At 39.3% G+C, this 24,239-nt stretch overlaps 1 protein-coding gene across 14 annotated transcripts in view; it reads left to right on the forward strand.

Moving 5' to 3' along the window:
- LOC140482942 (transcriptional-regulating factor 1-like) overlaps window positions 1-24,239 on the forward strand; it is a 280,570-nt gene that overhangs the window by 168,173 nt on the left and 88,158 nt on the right. For 12 of the 14 annotated variants that reach the window (XM_072580708.1, XM_072580712.1, XM_072580714.1 and 9 more), the window contains one exon: window positions 22,301-22,420. The exons of the other annotated variants lie outside the window; for them this stretch is intronic. The gene's annotated coding sequence lies outside the window, so the exon portion shown is untranslated. The remainder of the gene's footprint in view (window positions 1-22,300; window positions 22,421-24,239) is intronic. 14 annotated transcript variants of the gene reach the window in all.

Raw genomic sequence — 24,239 nt, forward strand, 5'->3', positions numbered from 1 at the left:
TGAAAAAAAAACAGAGGTGGTCTGCACTCATGAGGCAATTTGTAAGAATACAAGTAAAGGAGAAAACCAACTGTATGAGGGGTTGCAAGGTTTATTCTGATACTGGTGCTGCCAAGCTCATACAGTGGTTAACTACCTGGCCTTACTTAGACATCAACCTGGACTTACTTAGACAGGTTAACCTGATTGATTTGGACATTGCCCCCAGAAATGAACAAGCAAATAGCTGTTAACTATTTTGTTGAGTTGAAAAAGGCACGGTGCATTACACGTATTACTTTAGCTTTTAATGAACAAGGCCCTGTGTATTAACACATTGCAACTTCTACTGCCCACAAATGTCCTACACTGCAAGTGTGACAACAAACTTAAATTAGTTCTCTGCATTTTTCTAGAGCAATTACCTCCTTCCTGGAATGTTGTGACCAGAACAGTACTCCAGTTGTGGCCTCACCAGTGTCTTATATAATCAAAAAGCGGTTGAAGATAGTTCACCAGAGATTCAATTGGCTGTTTGTTGGGATGAAGAAGTTGACTTGTTAAAAGCAGTTGAACAGGTTAGGCCTGTACTCGTTAGAGCTGAGGAAAATAAGAGGTGATCTTGTTGAAACATAGAAGATTCTGAGGGAGCTTTACAGGATAGATGTTGACAAGATGTTGAATGAGGAACATAGTTAAAGGGACACTCTATTAAAGCTAATAGGAAGGAATTTCTTCTTTCATTGCGTGGTGTATGTCAGGAATTCTTTACCCAATAGAGTCTTTGAGGCTAGATCCTGCATGTATTTAAGGAGGAGGTGGGTAGACCTTTGAAACATTGAAACGTTGGGGTGATGAGCATCTGGTAACCAAAAGGAGTTGAGGTCTAGAGCAGAACAATCTCAATCTTATGGAATGGTGAGGCAGGCTTAAAATCTGAATGTGTTACTCCTTCATATGTTATTATGATGTTTTTTGTGATCTGACAATCTTGAAGCCTTCATATCTTGCATTACACCTGCACTGAAATTCATTAACTATATCACTCAGTCCTATGATGGGCAGAACATGGTTTTTGACTTGACTGCAGTATCCTTTTGGTGGTGAACACCATTTATTTTGCAACTGCATAGTAATGGACTAAAACTTCATTTTTTGCTCAAATGTTTGAGGTACCTTACCCAATTCTGAGGTAACTTGGTCACCTTTCGTGAGCATGAGTGATGGCCTTAGGGCCTTCAAAGAGTTTGCACGATGTAGAACAAGAAATTACCTGATCAGGATAGCCATTATCCTGCAGCATGGCTTTGTACCTGAGTTCATTGTCAAGCTTGTACATGAATAAATGTACAAGCTTGACAATGAACTTAAATTTGCTGATGATGCATATCTAATATCGCTTGCAACTGTAGGCTCTTATTCAGTAATACTCAAGTTCTTTATGACCAAATGATTATTAATGCTCATTTTAGCAATTTGCTTGATGACTTTTAGGATATTGTTTGGTTTTGGAACAAGTTGTTGTTGGTTTTTCGGGTAAGCAAACCTGGATCTTCTGAATGCTCATTAATAGGTTGACCCTTAAATTAAAATGGATGGTGACACAATAGACAGCATTGAGAATCTTGGGGCCATAATTTGCTGATGGTGATCAAACAGCACTTTGTCTATGACATGATGATACGCATTTAGGTTGTTAGCACTTGTAAGTGGCTGAACATCCAGGCTGATCGTTACCGCAATGAGGGAAACAGGGAATCTAGCACTTAAATTTGCAAGACAAGGATTGTACTGTGTACCACCTTAACCAAACTGATTGAAGGATTGTGGAAAGTACTGAGGGAGAAGCATTATTCAATGTTGATGCATTCAATGCTAAATCAAATGCAGAAGGTGAAATCAAAGGGAGGAAGGATTGAATTGAAGAACAAAAAAGGGACAGTGTAAAAGCAAAAATATTGTAAATTCTAATTTGACATTTTAAACCTTCCCACAACCAAATCTTAAGAATGGGCTTCCCATGCAGCAAAAGTAAATTTAAGAAATTAAAGTTTGTTGATCTTCATGATATTTGAGTAATTATGTTCTCAGTTTATGGTTCAAGTTGGTGATTGACTTTTTTCAGTGGTATTTTAACCATAGAACAGTTATGCACCTTCATTTACGTACAGAACATTGATTGGACAAATTGAATCTGAGACTTTTACTGGTTAACTATAATAGATACATTAGGGAAAAATAATACTAATTACATTGACGAGTTAAAGTAGAGCAGAAGTCTCAGAACCTAAGCACTAGTTTACAATAGTTAGGTTAAATTACATATTTAATGGAGTAATTCTTTGTAATCTTATTGCGCATGCACATACAGTAACTTTATGCTACTCAATGCATCTTTGAATGATAAGGCAGACAACAGGATGTAATTTTGCCTAACTAATGACTGAAGTGGCACATCTTTCACATCAATTTGTGGATTTCTCTGGTAACCATGCACCTGCCTTCACCTCAAGTTACTGTGACATTTATGCATAAGTAACACAAACATCATTTGTCCTGTTTTTTTTCAACAGCATATTGTGGCTCTGTGTTGAAATTTCTAGTTTGTCTCTGTTCCTGATCAAGTGTCACTGGCTTGATACATTAATTCTGATTCTGTCTCCTGAAATGCTGTCAAATTTGCTGAGCATTTCCAGCATTTTGTTCAGACGTCCAGTATCCGCAGCACTGTCATTCTGTGCTGGCAATAATCATAGATTTGGCACTTGAGCTCTATTTGTTTTAGTTCACTGCATTCGACATTATGAAAGGTGATAGCTGTTCCAGAAATCTCTGCTAAAATTGGCTTTGTTTGGACACCGTGGGTGCCTAGTCTTTCCCTAGGACTGTTCAAGAGAGATTTCAGGGAACTTCTGTGGGGTTTGTCATCTTACTTTATATAACTACAGCAAAAAGCAGTTACTTGCTACCCAGCTGCCAAAAGAGAAGTGGAGTCCATCTGTTGGACAGTTTGATAAAATCTTGTGCTAAATATAAGTTTGTGTGCTGACGTACTTTTGGCAGAAACAGCTCCTCCCTTCCCGTTGTTTCTGTAGAAGCAGGCAACAAATGAAATTTATGTTGCACTTAGATCTTTACTCGTGAGTTGCTTTCCAACTTTCAACAAAAGTGCTTTAAAAATGATCTCCATTCCTAAATTACTTGTTAATTTCAAACATGTTTTAACTCTCATATTTCCTGCTGCTGCAGAGTCCGCTTCCAAATTTGCATTAAAAAGCCTTTGTTACTATAAAAAGAAAGACTTGTATATGTCCAGTGCTCTGCACGCTTGCTGAATTTCTCAAAGTTTTTTCAAGCCAGTGTTTTAATATTTGTTTTCTGATTAGCCCCTTGATGCATTATTCCTTTTATCAGCTTTCTGCAATTGCTTTCTTTCTACTAATGGTACTGAGTATTTAACTTAATCCATTTTCATTGATGTGGGCACACCTTATATGCATTACTCTAAAATTACCACTATTAATTTTGAGAGTCCAGGCCAGGGAGACTTGTGCCTTCTGCAAGCTTTGACAAATGGGTTTCCAGTATTGCATTTGAAATTGTTAATCAAGAAAACACATTTTTGTGATGTTTGATTTACTGTCTAAAAAGATTCATCGAGGTTTCTGTCATATGTGCACTGATTCTGTAAATGAGCAACGTGTACTGTTCCATTTCCCTCCAACCTCTCCCTGTAACCTATTGCATGTTCTATCTTTGCTGATAATAATCCATTTCCCTCTTGAATGCCCCTGTTGAACCAACACAGTTAGTCTCAGGTAGAGCATTCTAGATCATAACCACTTGCTGCCTCATAAAAAGCTGTTTCTCCTTCCTCCATTGTTTGTTGTATGAATTAAACTAAATATGTGTTCTTGATCTTGGCTATGAGCAGGAACAGACTTTTCCATCTCCTCTGTTCAGATTCTTGAGGATTTTGATTATCTCTCTCAAATCTCCTCCCAACCTCCTTTGCTGTCAGGAATAGTCACAATTTGTCACCAAAATGGAAATTCCACATCCTGTAACAACTCTTGCAAATGTTTTGTACACTCCTTAGGTCAAGGAAAATAGTCCAGGTCAAGTCAAACCAATGTTTGATTATCTTCTCATGTTCTTCCTGCCAAAATGTATCTTTGTGAAGTTCCGTACTCCTCACCAGATTGCAGTATTGTCAAGTTTGACATATTCACAAATTTCCAAGTTGTGCCCTGCACACCAAGATCTAGATCTTTTAATATGTATCAGGAAGAGCAAAGTTCCCAGCACTGGCTCATGTGAACTTACACCTTCCTCCAGTCTGAAAAGCCCTCATTCAAAACTGCTTTCTGTTTCCTGTCATTCATCCCAATTTATTTCCATGTTGCCATAGTAATGTTTTAGTCCTGACCTATAATTTTGCTCACATGTTGAGCCCTTTTCACACATCTGATTTCTTACTTTGCAGCCATAGTATATAGTGTTCTGATTTTCATTAATTATTCAATTATGTATTTAAAATAACAATTTTGTTTACTAGCTTTCTGCTATTTCTCCTTTTCCTCCTCTCCTGATAATACTGACTGTTTTGCTCCACAAAATGATTGACCCTGGTTCAGTTACAGTTCCTCAACTGTCTGCACATTCGATTGTACATTCGATGGATTTGTTGGAGTCAAAAGATACCATCTCTTAAAATAGTTCAAAATTCATCCCATTGACCTGATCAATAATGAGTTCCTGGCCCGAATTAATCTTTTGTCTTTTCCATAAAAGATGAATTTGCAGCTTGGAAACTGATTACAACATGCTCCTTTCTGTACTGTCTGCAACAATTGGGGCCATGGAATGTTATTGCCAAATAACATACAAACGAGTTCTACACAAGTTCAAAATACAGAGTGGAGCACATTGTGATATAGAAGTGCAGGCAAAGTTTAACTGACTGTCATTCTTAAAGAATTGTAGTTTGAGTTTTTCCTACACTGTCATTCCATATTTTAAGATAAATTGCTTAAATTATGTTTTACACGTAATTTCTGTAATTTGAGAATAAGATGTGAGTAATAGACTGAATGGCCATGATGCATTTGGTGGTTGATTCTCAGTCTTAAAATCTTGAATTTGATGACTTGCTAATTTTTGTCCCCAGCTTTATCAAAATTTGAGGAAGCAAAGTCCCTTATCAAAATGTACTTCTGCTCTCTAACACTGCCTTCCATCTGCATAAATGCATGAAAAAGCATTTGAAGGCCTTTGTGTTTTAAAACTGGAAAAGCTCTGGCTGGGACTGAATTTCAAATGTTCAGTGAGCCTCAGATTCAAGCGGCCATAATTGCATTAGAGTAGGAATAGATACTGTATGTCACAACAATCAAGGCAATCTTTGACCTGTTTTCTGCTGCTAAAATCAAATAAGCACTTTTTCAGCATTTGGCATTGGACAATGATTAGAAGCAACGTTCTAAAAGTTTCCACTTCTTCCTTTGCCAACCTCTACCTCTTTTCTGTCTTCCCACCCGCACTGACTTATGTTGTCCAGGGTTGAAGAGTCCTGTTATGACCCATTGTACTGTCCTGGCTGAGCTGTCCATAGCTTAAAAATACACATGACATTGTGTTTCTTTGCCAAGTATCAGGAGCTCACCTTTTGAAATAAAATCAACACAATTCATTTCAATAAATTACTTTTATCATTCTCCAGTTATGAATTTTGCAAAGGAACCCAGGTGTTTGTCATTAAAAAAATGCTGCAGCAGCTCAGCAGGTCTGGCAATACTTGTGGAGAGAGACGCAAAGTTAAAGTGTCCAGTCCAATAGGACTCCTCTTCAGATTAGACTTGAAACACAGACTGTTTTTCCTTTTCCACAGATGCTGCGAGACTTGCTGAGTTTCTCCAGCACTTGCTGTTTTTATTTCAAATCTCCATCATCCGCAGTTTGATTTTAACCCAAGTGTACATTTTGAGTTAGCAAATGTTACAGAAGTAAAAGAACAAATGTTATGGCTATTTTAAAAGATGATATTGGCTATTTAAATGTATCTTTGTGCATGAGGAGGCAATGGACTGGAGGTATTGTCACTGGACCCAGGTAATATTAGGTGAGGAATCTTGCAGTGAGTAACTCACCTCCTGACTCCCCAAAGCCTAACCATTAAGTACAAGATGCAAGTCAGGAGGTTAAAGGAATTCTGAATAGCTTTTGTCCTGAATAGTATTCAGTAAGGCAAATGAATCATCTTGTTAGTTAAATTGGGTATGTTCACATTTGTGAAGTGGTGCAGATTGATTATTGCCATGCTGTTCCCAGATAACAAAGTTAACGATACAGATAATGCAAGTCTCTTATTCTTAGGAAAGTTTCCTCTTCACGCCTTGTTATTCTTCCGAGAAATATAGACAAAAGGAACAGGAGTATGCCATTGGGCCTTTGAGTCAGCTCTGCCATTGAATATAATCTTGGCTGATCATCCAACTTAGTGTCGTATTGTTGCGTTCTCACCATAACCTTTGACCCCTTTAGCCCCAAGAACTTTATCTCCTTCTTGGAAACATTCCATGTTATGGCTTTCCCACTTTGTGGCAGAGAATTCCAAAAGCTCACCATTGTCTGGATGAAGAAATTTCTGTTCATCTCAGCCCTAAATCACCTATCCCATATCCTTAGACTATAGCCCCTGGTTCTAGACTCTCCAGTCATAGAATCATTTTAGAACAGAAAGGGGCCCTTTTCCCCATTGACTCTACACTGACAATTTTTTCTAAAGCTACACTATTTCCATTTTTCAGCACTTGTCATAGAATCAAACAGCATGGAAACAGACCCTTTGGTCCAACTTGTCCATGCCAACCAAGTTTTCCAAACTAAAATTGTCCCACTTGCCTGCGGTTGGCCCATATCCTTCTAAACCTTTTGCTATTCATGTACCTATCCAAATATGTTTTAAATGTAACTGTACCTGCATCTACCACTTCTTCCTCTGGCAGTTTATTCCACATACAACCTACCCTCTGTGACGAAGAAGTTGCCTCTCAGATTCTTTCTCTTCTCACTTTAAAAATATGCCCCCTAGTTATGAACCTCACCACCCGAGGGGAAAGACCTTTGTTATTCATCTTATCTTTGCCCTCATGATTTTAGCCTTTAGCCTTGAACGTTGTGACATACCCGTGTACTTTAGAACACCTCACCTTCTCTGGTCAGTGCATTCCAGATTCCCACCACTCAGGGTGAAAACATTTTTCCTCACAATGTCTCTAAACGTCCTGCCTTTCACCTTAAAATTATGATCACTTATTCTCGACCCGTCAGCGAGGTGGAACAGCTGTTTTTTTATCAATCCATTCCATGGTCTTCATCTGTGTAATCTTATAGATCTCAATCAGGTCCCCTCTCAGAAAATAAATCTGAACAGATCTAGCCCCTCTTCATTGTTAAAATGCTCCAACTAAGGCAACATGCTGATGAATCTCCTCTACACCCTCTCATGTGCAATCATGTGCTTCCTATTGTGTGATAACCAGAACTGCATAGAGTACTCCAGCTATGGCCTAACCTAAGTTTAGTACAGCTCCAACATAACCTCCCTGCTCTTATGATCTGTGCCACAACTAATGAAAGGCACATGTCCCATATGCTGCCTTAACTATCCTATTAAGCTGTCCTGTCACCTTCAGTGATCTGTGGACTAGTGGCCCACAATTACTCTGTTACTTCGAGCTTCCTGGAGTTCTGTCATCAAGGAATGTCTTTCCTGTGTTTATCTTGTCAAGTCCTGTTAGAATTTTATAGGTTTCTATGAGATTCCCACCTCATTCTTCTGAACTCCAGTGAATATGGTCCTAACTGATCCAATGTCTCTTATTATGTAAGTCCTGCCATCCCAGGAATCTGTCAGCTAAATCTTTATTGCGCTTCCCTCCTTGCTGAAGTGTGAAGTCCAGTTGTGGCTTATTGCATTATATAAGGGTTGTATAGAATTTCTTTTCGCTTTTCTACTCTCTGCTTCTACTTGGATTGTTGCATTTATAAACTGTTTTACAGCTTTTGTCAGCTAGTTTTGTCATCTTCTTCTTAGTTCGCATGTGTAAGAATACTCAGATCTCTTTGCTTCTACATAATTTTAACACTACCATTTTGTTCCTCATCCTCCAAATTGCATCCTTTGTTATATTGTAAGGTGTATGTTTGTTGTTTGCCATTTAGGTACTAGAAGCATTGTTCTGTAATGAGAGAAGAGGCAAAAATATTTTCAAGTTACTAAGTGCTTGTGTATAACCTACAATAGGATAATAGTTATATTCTACAGAAGTTGCTCATTCCATAAAGCTGCTCTGTGTCATTGGATAGTTTCAGTTTTTATTTGCTATTATCTGGCCTTCTGCCCTTATTTTCACTCTTATCACCATTCTCTTCAGTTTTATCGTTCTCATTCTTTACTCCCCCTTCGTGTGCACTTCATTGAAGTTGCACCATTCTGTTTGATTACAATTTAATGTTTCTCTAATGGTCCTTGCCTTGTCAGTGTTTCTTCCAACTTTCCGACATGATTTTCTTTCAGATATCGAATGTGTTGTATGATATGTTCATTGAATGTGCAGTTTTTTAATAATAGTTGATTCTTTACCAAGAGCTTAAAATTCTGAGTTGTTTTTCCTCATTTTTTTTCCTTTCTATAACCATTATTAATTGTATAGAATTTAAACATTGCTAAAAGGAAACAAAATGTCTCAGCCTTTTGAGTTGCAGTTATTAGGACAAAGATGCAAGAAATTGATTTGGGGCTATAAGGGGACACTGTTGTCTAGCATGAGAAGTCAGTGCCGATTGGTTGGGTCTTCATTGACCTGGAGATGCAACGGGAACGTTGTTCTCAAACCAAACAGACTCTTTGGTATTTGCGGGATGTAGTCAGGCCAGCAATTATTACCTGGAGGGCAGTTCAAAGACAGCCACATTGCACTTGATTTGGAGTCGCTTGTAAGCCAGACCAGATAGGGACTGAAATTTCTTCCCTAAAGAACATGAGTAAAGTAGATCAGACTTTTTTTCCTGACAACTGGTCAAGATTTCATGGCCATTACTATCCTCCCTAATTCCAGATTTTTATTAAATTCAAATTCCATCATCAACCATGCTAGGATTTGAACCTGGGTCACCAGAGCATTACTTGGATCTCTGGCTTAATAGTCTAGTGATCATAGAAATAGGTCATCCCCTCCCCATAATGAGTCAAACTGTGGCCATGGAAGCAAAGCGAAGTTTGGAAGTCTCTATGATCCCTATTTTCCCACAAAAAAAAGTGCAATTATGTATGAATTTCTTTCACCTATGTAAAGCAGGATCCTGTGTGTTAATATGAAGAGTTTCTAGCAAGTGCAAATGTAACACACTCTGAGCAAGACAGATGAGCTTTAATTCTTAGCCTGGATTATTTAATAAATTCTGTCCAGTTGTTGAATTACAGCTAATGTTGTTGACAATTGTTTGGGGCTTGCAAGCAGGGGTTGATTGAGAATGATCAGTATTTTCCCCAAAACAAATGATCAATGGGATGTGTACGGTCAAGCGCACATCAGGAGTACAGTCAAAGTACCTGGCAGTACACCTACACTGAAATTCTCATTTCTCATCTGTGTGGAAGGCCGAAATCTTTACCGCTCAATGGTAGAGTCCTCTTGGTGGAGAAGGCAACTCATATCGGTTATCTGCAAATTAACAACTTAACACAGCTTGATCTACAAATAAGGTACCTTCTACAATCAAGATAATCTGAGGTATATTGGACAACTTGTGGAATAAAATGGTTGACAAAAAAAAAGTTTGTTCAGACCTAATATAAGATGCTTGCAGTGCAGGTGGGACTTGACCCTGGACCTTCTGACTCTGTTGAAATAGTACCATGGCCCTTTTTAGGCCCTTGCTTTGTGTAGGCAAGAGGAATATATACAGCCATTGCATCATTTACATTGGAAAAAGTAGAAGTCATGGGGACTGACAATTTCTGGTGCGTATTCGGAATTTATTCTGTGAACTAAGATCAATGGTTAACTGTTCTTGCTGCACACTCAATCTAATGATGGCCCAACCAGTCAGCACCCTCTTCTCCTGATCCTGATCAGTTCAAAGTGAAAAGCTTTGATGATGTGACTCCTTTTTAGCATTGCTCGTCCTCTTTCCATCCAAATGTTGCTCAATGTAGTCGATAGTTCAACAGTTGCCACTCGGTATGTGAACTGAGCCATTCTTTCAGTTCAATAATTAACCTGTCAGTGACAGGGCATAATGCAGCGCATTTTATTAAGATTCGCTTGAATGCAACAATGCACATCATAGCTGCGACACTCACGAGCCCTTCCCTTGCTTCCTGTCCTCTCATACATCACACTCCCTACACATCCATCAACTGGTGAAAACTCTCACAGATTCAAGCGATCTGTGCTGTACCTCAGTTTCTCATTCCATAATGATCCATTTGATTGACTTCCTGCCCACCTACTATCTCATTCCTCCATATAGAACAAGATCCATCAGCAGACATCCTTTGGATCAAGGGGTGTAAAATAAGGGAAGTTGCGTGTGACAAACCCCCATCAATCGAGGTTTATAAAATCATGAGGGGCATGGGTAGGATAAATAGAAAAAGTCATTTCCCTGGGGTTGGGGGAGTCCAGAACTCGAGGGCATAGGTTTAGGATAAGAGGGGAAAGATATAAAAGGGACCTAAGGGGCATCTTTTTCATGCAGAGGGTGTTAATTGTATGGAATGAGCTGTTAGAGGAAGTGCTGGAGGCTTGCACAGTTGCAACATTTAAAAGGCATTTGGATGTGTCTATGAATAGGAAGGGTTTGGAGGGAAAAACGATGACTGCAGATGCTGGAAACCAGATTCTGGGTTAGTGGTGCTGGAAAAGCACAGCAGTTCAGGCAGCATCCAAGTAGCTTCGAAATCGACGTTTCGGGCAAAAGCCCTTCATCAAGGTTTGGAGGGATATGGGCCAGGTGCTGGCAGGTGGGATTGGGTTGGGATATCTGGTCGGCATGGACAAGTTGGACCGAAGGATCTGTTTCCGTGCTGTACATCTCTATGACTCTATAATTGAATGGCATGTTTTGAACTACCATGGTGAGATTGGTTCGTGCTAAACAGATAAGAGAACTAGGCTCCTGCATATCCAATCTGCACCACGAAATCTTTGTTACAAATGAGTTTGAAGTAGTGGGGTACAAAACACGTTGCACCAACCCAGGAGTGACCATCTGCAGACTACATGGTGGACAGACAACTTAAATTCAACAAATGGGGAGGCTATTGTTTTGCTCTGGGTATTTCCATTCACAGAATAAAGCTAATTTCAAGTGAAATAATTGAAGAATTATTGGGGTGAAGTCAGAGAGTGCTTGAATTGTAACTTTAGACTGGCATTTAGTAAGTTATTCCACAATGTTTTTGTATGTGTATTTTCATTGACTTGGCTAAACATTACCAATGACTCACGAGGATGTCAAAAGTGATCTGAGTAACAAATGTCCTTTGAATGTTATGCATTCTAGGTATGATGTGGAGGTTAGCTACAGAATTGTCTGCTTCTGGTGATTTATGGGCATATAGTTTCCATATAGGGTCACTAATCTGAAGCTTGAAGGTAATTCATTAATTGAGCAATTTCTTTAACCAAAATTTAAATTCAAATTTAATTGCATCTGAAGCATATAAATAATAAGGAAAAATCAAACTAGACTTTCATCATTCCAGTTCCTAGCTGGGTACAGGTCATCATTAGCAGCAAATAATGTGCTAACTGGCAATACTGTAAATCTGAAACCAAAGGAAGTTAGGATTATTTAGATTAATTTCTAAATATGGGATAAGGAAGCAAGTTAATATTTTGGGTGTGCATACTTTTTCTTAATTGGCTGTTCAATGTTTGGATCCAAACCCAGAATGCGCAACTCTCCAACTGTGAACTGACTATTGTGTGATGAGGTAAAAACAATAACTGCAGATGCTGGAAACCAAATTCTGGATTAGTGGTGCTGGAAGAGCACAGCAGTTCAGGCAGCATCCAATGAGCAGTGAAATCGACGTTTCGGGCAAGAGCCCTTCATCAGGAATAACCAACGAGTAGCGAAATCGACGTTTCGGGCAAGAGCCCTTGTGTGATGAGCATTATCTATATTAGTAGATTCTTGGCATTATTTGAGAATGTTTCAGGGTAAAGAGACAAAAAAGGACTCAAGACTCAACCCTCTGTGATGCATGGTACTTTTGTGTTGACTGAACATAAGATGTTAAGATAATCATCTAGATTTAGCATTCACTGTCAAAATGATGATGCACACCACTGACCTTAAATAACATTGCTCACAAATTCAAGTGATCAGTGTGTTATGGATTTCCCTTTCCTGACATTACTTTGAATCTGGCAGCAAGTTAGAAAGATCTCGAGGCATATGGCAACAATTATGCTGTCATTGGATGTGGGCAGAAGAGGTATTGTTATTAAGTTTGTAGATAACACCAAAATTAGAGATGTCGTGGACAGTGAAGAAGATTACAACAAGATGGGCCAATGGGTTGAGGAGTGGCAGATGGAGTTTAATTTAGATAAATGTGAGGTGCTCCATTTTGGGAAAGCAAATCTTAGCAGGACTTATACACTTAATGGTAAGGTCCTTGGGAGTGTTGCTGAACAAAGTGACCTTGGAGTGCAGGTTCATAGCTCCTTGAAAGTAGAGTCACAAGTGGATAGGATAGTGAAGAAGGCATTTGGTGTACTTTTCTTTATTGGTCAGAGTATTGAGTACAGGAGTTGGGAGGTCATGTTGCGGCTGTACAGGACATTTGGTTAGGCCACTGTTGGAATATTGCGTGCAGTTCTGGTCTCCTTCCTATCGGAAAGATGTTGTGAAACTAGAAAGGGTTCAGAAAAGATTTACAAGGATGTTGCCAGGGTTGGAAGATTTGAGCTACAGTGAGAGGTTGAAAAAGCTGAGGCTGTTTTCCCTGAAGCGTCGGAAGCTGAGGGGTGACCTTATAGAGGTTTATAAAATCATGAGGGGCATAGATAGGTTAAATAGGCAAAGCTTTTTCCCTGGGGTGGGGGAGTCCAGAACTAGAGGGTATAGGTTTTAGGGTGAGAGGGGAAAGATATAGAAGAGCCCTTAGGGACAATTTATAAAAGAGACCTAAGGGGCAACTTTTTCATGCAGAGGGTGGTACGTGTATGGAATGAGCTGCCAGAGGAGGTGGTGGAGGCTGGTACAATTGCAACATTTAAAATACATCTGGATGTGTCTATGAATAGGAAGGGTTTGGAAGGATGTAGGCCAGGTGCTGGCAGGTTGGACTAGATTGGGTTGGAATATCTGGTCGGCATGGACGAGTTGGACCGCAGGGTCTGTTTCCGTGCTGTACATCTCTATGACTCTGTGGCTATATAAATAAATGACAACTTTATAGTATTCTCATAACAAATCAGGAAGTAAAATACGCCAACATATATACACTTTCACTACATTTTAGAGATGATTAATTAAAGTGCAGCTTAAGAGAAGCTGAAGTTGTCCAGACTTTATGGAAAAAAAGTTCCAAATTGTGGATTTTATCTGAAATGAAAATATTCACATTTCACAAACTCAAGTTGATTTTCAAAGACCATGAAATTCTCAGCAATAATTGTGACCTTAGTCCACTGTTCAAGCCATTTTACACTTTATTTAGCAAGAATTGCTTTCTCATAGATATTTGCAGCAATACTAATTGCATAGGAGGACAAATTACTTCATGTCTGCTGATGATTGTATTCTGGGGAGCTTCAGATTAAAAGCATGGGCTGTATGTGTATGGACACCAGACGTTGCTGAGAACGTAAGAGCAATACTAACAGTAAATGCTGACAATTTCAACATTAATACTACCACAAAATCTGTGCCAAATTGTTTTCTCCATTCTACCAATTGTCTGACTAATGAATTATAAAATAAAAATGACGTTTTGATATGTGGACCATATAAAAAAATGTGTCTCATAATGCAGTATGCCAGATTGTTGCAGCTTGTTGATGTTGAGGATTTCTGTGACAGGTTTGAGCCATTACCATCCTCTCAATTTTGAATATTGGTGTCCCATCTTGTCCTCCATTTTCAATTTAACCCAAGTAAAGTAATAGTGCAGAGTCAAGGTGTGGCCCTGGAAAACCTCAGCAGGTCAGGCAGCATCCGAGAAGCAGGAGAGTTGACATTTCGGGCATAAACCCTTTGTCAGGAATGTGGAGGGGGAAGGGGGCTGAGAGATGATTAGGAGGGTTTGGATGGGGCTGGGGGGGGGTTGGGGGGGGCGGTGATTATGATAGGTCCGTGGGGAGGGTGGATTGGATAGGTGGGAAGGAAGATGGACAGGTCAGAGGGCAGTGCCGATTTGGAGAGTTAAATGAAAGATAATGTTGGGGGAGGGGAGATTTGGAAATGAGTGAAGTCTGTGTTCATGCCATGTGTTTGAAGGGTGCCAAGGCAGAAGATGAGGCGTTCTTCCTCCAGGCTTCGGGTGGCTTGGATTTGGCAGCGGAGGCGGCCCAGGACTTGTATGTCCTTGGTGGAGTGGAAGAGGGAGTTGATTAGTGGGCCACAGGGCGGTGGGTTGTTTGGTGTGTGTCCCAGAGATGTTCCCTGAAATGCTTCATGAGTTGGCATTGTGTTTCCCCGATGTAGAGGAGAATACATTGAGATGTAAAAAGATCCTTTGGGGCCTTGGATGGAGGTGAGGGGCGGATGTTTGAGCACAAGCTTTCATTGCATCCAGGATATACTGTTGATGAAGTGATCTTCAAGATGGCGGAGGTGACAGGGGAGGTGGTTTTTGGGCTCCCATTCGTCCGCTACCACTTGAATAACTGACCGCATCCTTTTTGTTTCTATTTTACTTTTCTTCCTTTAAATTTTGAATCGGATTCATGTTCTCTTCTTCCTACAGCTGCGATGGTGGAGAGAGATTGTGGGGAGCTGTTGAGCAGGTGGTCTGGTCCATTTCTTGTGGCCATGGTGGCAACTTGAGTGACTGTTCCATCATTGATGAATTGGGGTCTATTCTTTTCCTCTGATATTTTGGCAGGGTCTGCAACAGTGGCAGAGTGACTGCCCTCTCGGTCCTTGGGAGTTAATTTTGGATGGTCGATCAGTTCTTGTAAGTTCAGATGGGTACTGGTCTTCGAGAGTTTGAACAGTCATCTAGAAGGGTAGGGATAATAGAAGGCAAGGGAAAGAAAAGCAATGGAAAGAACTGGTGAGGGGAAGCTGAGAAGGAAGGAATAGCAGCATCAAATCATTGAAGAGAGGTCTGGAAATTTGAAATCTCTTTAAACATCTTTCAGAAACATTAAATGTTACTACTGTTTGTTGAAGAACATTGACTATAATGTTAACTTATTTTGTTGGAATACAGTTACTTCTGCTAGAACACATGTTTCTCCAACATGAATTGGCTTTAACACAATTGAAGAATGCCGAATGTTATTTGTAGAACGCAAACTTTCCTTACTGTATTGGCTATAATGCGATTCCGATCTCATTAGTATAACTGGCACAGTTGTTGTGCCATTTTCTTTTAATGTAAGATTGCACAAGAACGGAAATATCGCGTTATATCAGAACTGACTGTGTGCTTTTACGGAAACGTATTTACACCCAACAAAGTACAAATTTAGGACATGAAAAATAGACAAATAAACAGCTTACATATGCAGATGTTCATGATATTCCTGTCTCAAATTGTGACACTCACGACTGAGACACTTGGAGAAACACAGCATCCAATTTGTACACAGGAAGCATCCACAAATGATTCAATTCTAAGCATCCAATTCAGTGATAAATATTGGCCAGGGTTTAGGGAAATTCCTCTGTTCTTCTTAAAGTAGTTCCGTGGGATTTTTTTCACATCTAGTGAGGTTGAAAGTAAACTCAGTTGTCCCTCAGACCTTGGACTGTGACGTCACTTTATTTTTTGTTTACGTAAAAGCACATACAGTCAGTTCTGATGTAACGCGATATTTCCATTCTTGTGCAATCTTGCATTAAAAGAAAATGGCACAATAACTGTGCCAGTTACACTAATGAGATAGGAATCGCGTTATAGCCAATACAGTAAGGAAAGTTTGCGTTCTACAAATAACATTCAGCATTCTTCAATCTTTAATGCAGAAGTGTGAGGGATTCACTTTGGAAGAAGTAACAGAGTACTGGGTTAATGGTAAGATTCTTGGTAGTGTAGATGAGCAGAGAGATCTCGGTAGATAAGGTTGTTAAGAGGCCATATGGTGTGTTGGTTTTTTTGGTAGAGGGATTGAGTTTTGGAATGATGCGATCATGCTGCAGGTGTACAAAACTCTGGTGTGGCCACATTTGAGGTGTTCCGTACAGTTCTGGTCACCGCTTTCTAAGAAGGATGTGGAAGCTTTGGAAAAGGTTCAAGAGGAGATTTCCTAGGATGTTACTTGCATGGAGGGAAGGTCTTGTGAGGAATAGCTGAGGGACTTGAGACTGTTTTCATGAGAGAAAAGAAGATTGAGAGGTGACTTAATTGAGACATAGAAAATAAGCAGAGGGATAGATAGGTTGGACATTGAGAGCCTTTTACCTTGGCTGGCAATGGCTAGCATGAAGGGGGCATAGCTTTAAATTGAGGGGTGATAGATATAGGACAGATGTCAGAGGTAGTTTCTTTACTCAGAGAGTTGTAGGGGTGTGGAATGCACTGCCTGTAATAATTGTAGACCCTAACGTTTAGGGCATTGAAGTGGTCATTGGATAGCCATATGGATGAGAATGGAATAGTGTAGGTTAGATGGGCTTCAGATTGGTTCCACAGATCGGCGCAACATCGAGGGCCTGTACTGCGCTGTTATGTTCTAACATTTCTCCTGAATGATTGGCTCTAATTCTTAGATGGTTACCCCTAGTTCTAGAATCTCCGACCAGTGGTAATAGTTTATCTCTCTTTTCCCTGTCTTTTCCTATTAATATCCTAAAGACTTTGATCAGATCACTCTTAATGTCATAAATTCTGGAGAACATAGGCCTAATTTATATAGTCTTTCCTCACAAATTAACCCCTGAAGTCCAGGTACACTTTTAGAAACCCCGCAAGGTTGATATATCCTTCCGCAGATATGCTTCCCATATCCACTCTCAGTACTCCAAATGGGGTTCAACCCACTGCAACATAACTTCTGCTTAGTAATGTTCCAGTTCTTTTTTATAAAGGCCAGTAGTCCATTAGCCTTGTTATTTTCTACACCTGTTTGTGGTATTTTAAAGATTTATGCACCTGAATCCCCAAGTCTCTTCAGTACGACAAATTTGTAAGAGCAATGGGGTAGTAAGAAAAATGATGAGAGGGGTTGAGGGGAGTGAAACAGGAGTAGAGGATTGGGAGTTATGAAGAACAGAAAGCAAGAAGAGATAGAAGCTTTTGAAATTAGGAAATAAACCTTGAGAAAGTTTTGCTGTACTGAATCCTAAAGTATTGCAAATTGTAAATAAAAGGCTTATTTTCCATAGACAGTGGTCATGGTCCATGTCAGTGGAATACTTGGTTCATGAGGACTTTGAAGTATCAGCGCTGTTATGTGGAATGTATTTGTATTCATCAATAAAGATGTGAAGAGCAGGACACAAATGTAACATAGGTATTTAATTCGAGTACAGAAAACCTTTTTTTATGAGAGACATCAAAGGTACAAAAAGCTACTGTAACACAAGTGGTATAGTTGGAAATCTATTCAAGAAATGGAGGAAGAAATAAGAGTAGAAGTGGAATTGAAAATTTTTAAAAAGCAAGCAGGCATTGAGAGTTTACCTGGGAGTCCAAAATAAGAGAATAGTCATGGTGGTGGAGGCCCTCAAAGGTGAGGATTGTGAAATTTCAGTTCTTTGAAAAAAAAGGCAGAGCAGAATACGTTGATTTGATTTATTGTTGTCACATGTACCAAGGTACAGTAAAAAGTATTGATTACATGCTAGCCAGACAAATGATACCTACGTAAGTACATCAGGATAATAGAACAGAATGCAGAATATAGTGTTACAGCTACAAAGAAGGTGCAGAGAAAGATCAACTTTAATATCTGAGAAGTGTGTTCATAAGTTGAAAAATGTGGTGCTAGAAAATCACAGCAGGCCAGGCAGCATCTGAGGAGCAGGAGAATCGATGTTTTGGGCATAAGCCCTTCTTTAGGAAAAGGTGTGTTCATAAGTCTTGTAACAGCGGACAATCTTATTGCTATGTGTTTTTAAACTTTTGTATCTTCTGTTGGGTGGGAGGGATCTTTGATTACATTGGCTGCTTCCCTGAGGCATTGAGAAGTGTAGATGGAGTCAAAGGAAGAAAAGGCTGGTTTTCATGATGGACTGGGTTGCACTTGAAATTCTCCAATTTCTTGCGGTCATGGGCAGAGCAGTTGCCATATCAAGCTGTGATGAATTTGGATAGGATGCCTTCTGTGGTGTATCCATAAAAATTGGTGAGAGTTGTTGTGGACATGCCAAATTTCCTTAGCCTTCTGAGGAAATGGAGACATTGCTGTGTTTTCTTGACTGGAGTGTCGTTGTGGAGGGACCAGGACAGATTGTTGGTGTATTTACTTCTCAGAACTTGAAATTCTCACTGACCATCATTGATAGGGACAGGGGTGTGACCTCCACTCAGCTTCCGTATTCAATGACAACTCCTTCGTTTTGCTGAAATTGAGGGAGAGATTGTCTTTACATTATGCCACTAAGTTGTCTTTCTCTTTCCTGTATTAGAGAATTGGGTGTTCAAACAGAACCATAATGGAGGACTTCAGAGTAGACACAGAAATTAACACAAACAAAAATAACAAGGCAAAGAAAGCATATGGGATGTGGTTGTTGGAGAGTTGCATGGTTTGGGCCTATTCTAGTTTGACCTCATCAGGTTTCTGAAATTTTCTGACTAAATTTTAAAAAAATTGCTTTTATTAAGTGTCTTCAACATAATAAAATATCCCAGTTTAGTTATTGGAGTATAGTAAGGCAAAACTGGTTGATAAAATATGGAAGATAATATCAGGGCAAGCAGCAAAAACTTGATTGAAGAGGTAGATTATTAACATCTTAGAAGACTTGAGAGAACTGGAGAGGTTTAAGGAGGCAGTTCCAGAGCTTGGGCCTAGACAACTGAAGGCATGATCTGGAAATGCACAAGAAGCCAAAATTAGAGGAACACTGATATCTTGGCGAGTTGTGGGGTGAGGCGATACTCCAGAGATAGGGAGCCCGTTGAAGGATTTGAAAACAAGAAAGGAAAATTGAATTAGGATATTGCTTAATGGGAGTCTGTGAAGATCACCAGAGTGCGAGAATTGTAGGTCAACAGACAGCAGAGTTTTAGATGACCTCGACCTTACAGAAGGTGTGATGTGGGAGGTCAGCCAGGAGTGCGTTGGAATTGTCAGATATATACCTTTAACCAAGGGTTGTGGACTGTAATTGGAAATCTTTTTGAGCAAAAGGAAGAGAGAGTAAATGGCAAAAAAGGTGGTGAACATATGAGGTGTGATACTGTGAGTTTGCCTTTGATAGCAGGATGGTCAATTACTGCCACCTAGTGATAGGAGGCTATTTATTGTTGGGGCCACATCATCTTTATTTTGGACTGTGGACTAAAAGCGGAAGACCCTGTTTTAAACCAAGGAGACTGTGCAAAGAGATGGCCTGCTGATTTAAATATTATGTTCATTGGAGCCAACTGAGAATTGTATGCAATGTTGTTTTCCTTTGGAACGATGTGAACAAAAAAAACACGGGCCAATGGATTATGAACCAAGGGACGGTTGCCTGACAACCATATTGTGATTGGTTCCAGTCTAGGTGCTGAAGGTTTGTGTGGGAGCAGTGCAGCAGAGAACCAATCTTTGCTAGCCTGCAAAGAGAAAGCATCAAAAGTCTCTCTCGCATGCTCACCCTCTAGTTCTTGCTATCGTACTCTGTCTCTCCACTCTGATGAAGGCCCAGAAAGGAGTCATATCTGGATGTCTTCCGCTTGCTGTTCTCTGCAAATCCCATTTAAAGAGAGTGTACAGACTGATTGTCACCAGCGAATGAAAGAGAGCATTGTGAAAACAATGTTTTATTAACAGTAAAAAAAACCCTCAAAAATTAAATGAAAACAAGTTTTAAAAAAACTCATTGAATTGTGATCCAAGCTGGTGCTATCAAACTGCGTTTCTCTTATTTTCTCTCACTTTTGATATTCATATTTTAGAGTTTTTGCGAAGGTCTGTAGCTCACATTGTGGATGAGGTCGTAGGGATTCGTTTGCTGAGCTGGTGTGATTTTACTGCAGACGTTTCGTCGCCTCACGAGGTGACATCGTCAGTGTGTCTTTGATATACTGTTGGTGGTCTCTTCCACCTGGTATTTATGTGTCTTTGTTTTTTTTTTGGTACTTCCGATTCTGTATCTGAGTGGTTTGTATTTGGGGTTTGCTGATTATTGGATTCCGGTTGGAGTGCCAGGCTTTAAGGAATTCTCTCCCGTGTCCCTGGTTAGCCTGTGCCAATATGGTTACATTGTCCCAGTTGAATTTGTGCCTTTCGTTGTCTGTGTGGTTGGAAATGAGAGAGGACTGGTCGTGTCTGGCAGTGGTGAGATGAAGTTCGTGTACACATGTGGTCAGTTTGCTTCCTGTTTCTCGATGTGGTGTTTTTTCACAGTCTTTGCAGGGTATCTTGTAGTTAATGTTCGTCCTGTTGGATGTGCTGACCTTTTTTTGTTGCTGTTGTCAATCCATACAACATAATTGGATGGTTCAATACAATATGTGTATAATCCCTCTTCACAGCTATAATTTATTATTTAACCAATACTGCTCCATCCCCACTTTTTTAACCTTTTCTCCGAGCTGAAATGTGTCTGTCTAGAAATGTTGAGTTGCTATTCTGGCCCCTCTTGAAGCCAAATTCCCATTGCATCAGTTCTTCCTTAAAGATCTGAAGCTGTTCTCTACAACATCCAAGCCCATAATGACATCATCATAGTGATACTGAAGACAAAGCATAGCATTAACCCTTTCTGTCCTTATACAACACCCATGGCCTGTGAAGGACTTCGTCACATTCCAAGGTCCAAAGCGAGTGGTCCAAGTTTGGGCAAGTGGTGCAAAGGATCAATGCTATTAAATGGGAATTCCAGGATTTTGACCCAGCAGCAGTGAAGGAATGACAATATATTTCCATGTCAGGGTCGTGCGTGGCTTGGAAGGGAACTTGTAGGCGGTGGTTTTCCCAAGTACATGTTGCCTTTATCCTTCTGGATGGGAGTGGGTATTGAACGTGCTGTTGAAGGATCTTTGGTGAATTTCAGCACCAAAGATAGTACTGTACACACTGTATGACTAATTGCAAATCCAGTGGTTGTAAGAATCACAGTTTGTGTCTTTGGCAGTTTGATAAACGAATATGTGCACACAATATTGTATATACGTGAATATGCAAATTCAGTTGGGCAATTCAGTTTTTGTGGACCTGGTTCTTAATGAAAATAATTCACGCTCATGCAAATTGGCCAACTCTTATGTTCACTCACTTTTTACGTCACCAAATTGTCAACAACCTTCATGCTGCTGAATCAGTGTAATATTGTTTGTACTGCAAAGAAAGATTTGTCTGGTGTAAAATGGAAGTTTAATTGTTTGTAAGTCATTCTTTCCCTATTTTGTGTGTATTGGCATGCAAACACAGTCATGTACACTAAATGAGAATTTATAAAGTCACACAGTTGGTCGTATCGAAAATTTCTATCACAGTGATTGGAGTTTTGATAAACTAAGAAATGAAACAATCCTAGTTATGATGTCTATAAATAACATCCCAGTGCAGACTTTGAATACTCGAATACTGAACCTCTGCTGAAGGTAATTAGGAAGTTTTTGTAAATTTTGTCTACAGACAAGAGGCATTATTATTATCCAATTAATATCTTCACTTCTCAGTGGATTGTCCATATGCAAATTATTTGTCCAAAAATTGTCCAAAGCAGGTGTTATGGTATGGTGAAGCTAAATGTAAGTGTACATTTTTGCTGCCTGTTATTGTCTGAGCTACTCATTTAATTTTAACCACTGTAACATGTTCTGAAATGCTGACTTGACCATTTAAAAGATTTTCATGTTGTTTATTATCCATGCACCATTGCTAATAACTGATCTAGCGTTTGGAACATTTTTGTATGTGACATAATGGCAGACCAGTAAAATAAACAAGCTCTGTGAATTTTATTACAGGCAATGATAGCTCTTAAATGTGAGGTAAATGCCAAGCAGCATCCCCACGGTACTGAAGAACATCCATCTGCTTTTCATCATCTTTGCCAGCCGAGTGGGGCATGAAAGTCACTCCAGTTAGTAAGTAATTTGCATGGTATCACTGGATGATGCATTCTACAAAGATTTGTTTATATTCATGAAAATAAATACTTTATTTAAAAAAAATGACTTTCACTGTCTTAGCAGAGTAAGAACAGGATTGTATACATGGCAATTTTTCCATCTTGCTATTTTCATTTTTGCCATTATGTTGTACTCATTGTGTTTTAAGTACTGCAGATTTCTTTTTTGAATCTTGAAATCTGTTCAAGGTAAAATGTAACCATGTAGTTGTCCATTTTAAGTTTTGTAAAATTTAATTTAATATAACTAAAACAAAGGGATGAGCAGGTTGAGCTTGTGATGATACTTTGTTAATTCCTGCGCTGTAATCATTGATCTTGTTGAAGCTGTCGAGATCATGTAGGAGGAGAGATGAGCTAATGCTGAGTACGTTAATATAATAGACTGCAGAGAGTGTGTTCAATGGGCTTTTCTCATTGTTAGATTTCTGGCTGAATCGGACTTGACGAGTTGTTATTTCCCTTGATGAAGAAGGCAACTGAACTGCCTCAGAACCTTAGTCTGCATTTCAGTGATGTCACAAAACCCTGACTCTTGTTATGTGATCTAGCGCAGTTAATATTTTTTACTAGAACAGCAGGTGGTTAGTCACTATTTTTTTGTGCTCTCTATTGTAAATGAATGGTGCAAGCTGTTTTTATATGTGATCACAAGCTCTCTATGCGCTTTTACCCTGGATGTTGCAGTTGTTTGAAATTGGAAACAGTGTGGTGCCCTCCAGAGGGCTTCAGGGACATGTACAAAAGCTTTGTTGTTAACCAATCAGATTGAACCATTCTTCCTGATATACTCACTGTCTCACATAGGAACTACTAATTAGCATTGTTGATTCAATGCCGAATTATCTCCAGAAAGTGAAATAAAAGAAAGAGAATAGGTACAGAAAGAAGTAGTCAAGAAAATTTGTTTTAAGGAAATCTCCAATAACAATTTAACTGTCAGGAGGGGTTGTGCAATCTTGAAAGTTTATTTTCAGTGTGAGGGAGATTTTATAGCACTTTACTAATGACTTTTCATTTCCCCTGGCCCACATGGTGGTATCTGTGACATTTGAGCTGAAGTTTCATGCCACTGCATTTCTTTGTGTCTAGTTTCTTGGTGAGGGATCAGTGCAGTGAAGTTTGTCAGGGAGTGTAAGCAACTTACCGATTTCAGAGTTTTAACTGTGAATATGTAGGAACTAGAAATTGATATCCAATTTATTCTACAAAAGTGGTGTGTTGATAGTCTGGTCGCTATTTCTACTGCAAACTGAAACCATTGTTTCTTTCAGCAATTGTTTAAATAATTTAAACTGAAATAAACTGTAATAAATTGTAGTAATTTAAAGCAGTTCGCTAACAGAATCTATGATTGTCTCAAAAACATTCAGTTCATAAAGGTTTGGCTAGATTTGACTGCAGTATACCATCAGTTTATTCATAGAGATTTGTTGAAGTACCTAACATTTGCAAGTGCACTATCTGGGCCAGGTGGCTGGCTCGGTGCCAGTATTTCACCTCTGAGATTTGGGTTCAAACTGATCTGGTCAATGAAATGCAAGTACTCACAGTGTGCTGTTTGGAATGACTTAAACAAATGGTTTAGCAAGTCTCACACTAGTTGATATTGTGTAGGGTCTGATACTCATAACATTTGTACTAATTAGCAATCACCATATAATAACTGATATTGGAAATAGTAAGCATGTCTCATGGGTGCTGTACAGATGCTGTTAGAAAACTTGGACTGAGGTGTATTAATGGAATAAAATAGACGTAGTTTGACTCTGCTT

The sequence above is a fragment of the Chiloscyllium punctatum genome, chromosome 11 (genome assembly GCF_047496795.1).
Source record: "Chiloscyllium punctatum isolate Juve2018m chromosome 11, sChiPun1.3, whole genome shotgun sequence".
Taxonomy (NCBI): domain Eukaryota; kingdom Metazoa; phylum Chordata; class Chondrichthyes; order Orectolobiformes; family Hemiscylliidae; genus Chiloscyllium; species Chiloscyllium punctatum.